This window comes from Octopus bimaculoides, chromosome 2 (assembly GCF_001194135.2).
Source record: "Octopus bimaculoides isolate UCB-OBI-ISO-001 chromosome 2, ASM119413v2, whole genome shotgun sequence".
Classification (NCBI taxonomy): Eukaryota; Metazoa; Mollusca; class Cephalopoda; order Octopoda; family Octopodidae; genus Octopus; species Octopus bimaculoides.
In genome coordinates, this window is record NC_068982.1 from 55,913,038 (window position 1) to 55,913,732 (window position 695).

Below are 695 nucleotides of genomic sequence, written 5' to 3' on the forward strand. Positions count from 1 at the left end.
GTGTTTGTGATTGTCCTTCCACCATCACTTGACAACCGATTTTGGTGTGCTTACATTGTTTACATCTCCGTAACTTAGCGGTTCGGCAAAAGAAACCGATAGAATAAGTACTAGGCTTACAAAGAATAAGTCCTGGGGTCGATTTCTTCGACTAAAACCATTTTCAGGCAATGCTCCAGTATGGCCGTATTCAATTGACTGACACAAGTAAATAATAATGACAAATACACTATACGTATTGTTAACTGTTTATTATATGTATTGGTCCTTTCTAACCACTTAGACCCTCTGAAGAAGCCTTGAGGCACACTCATCATCCAAACTTTATCTGCCCATCCCTACAGAAAACTGAAGATATTGAAAAGAACAATCGTACTGATGAGCTACGGACTATTACGTAAATAATTTTCATTAATAGCGAAACCGGTCTACGATTAATTCTTTATATTTTGTATATTTTCATTTGTCTTGCTCGCTTATGTTCTGGTGTTTGCTGAATTTTCTTGAGAACAATCTTTTCTTAGTGGTCAGATCGTAGGTGATCTACTTCTAGCATAATGGGTGTCCACTTAGTGGTTATCCCTCTTATATGTATGTAATATAATTTTTCTGAATCTTCAGATTTTTTCAATATGCTAGGCCACTGGTTTTTAAATTGATATTAATCAAATTAATATTCAATTTATCACCCTTAT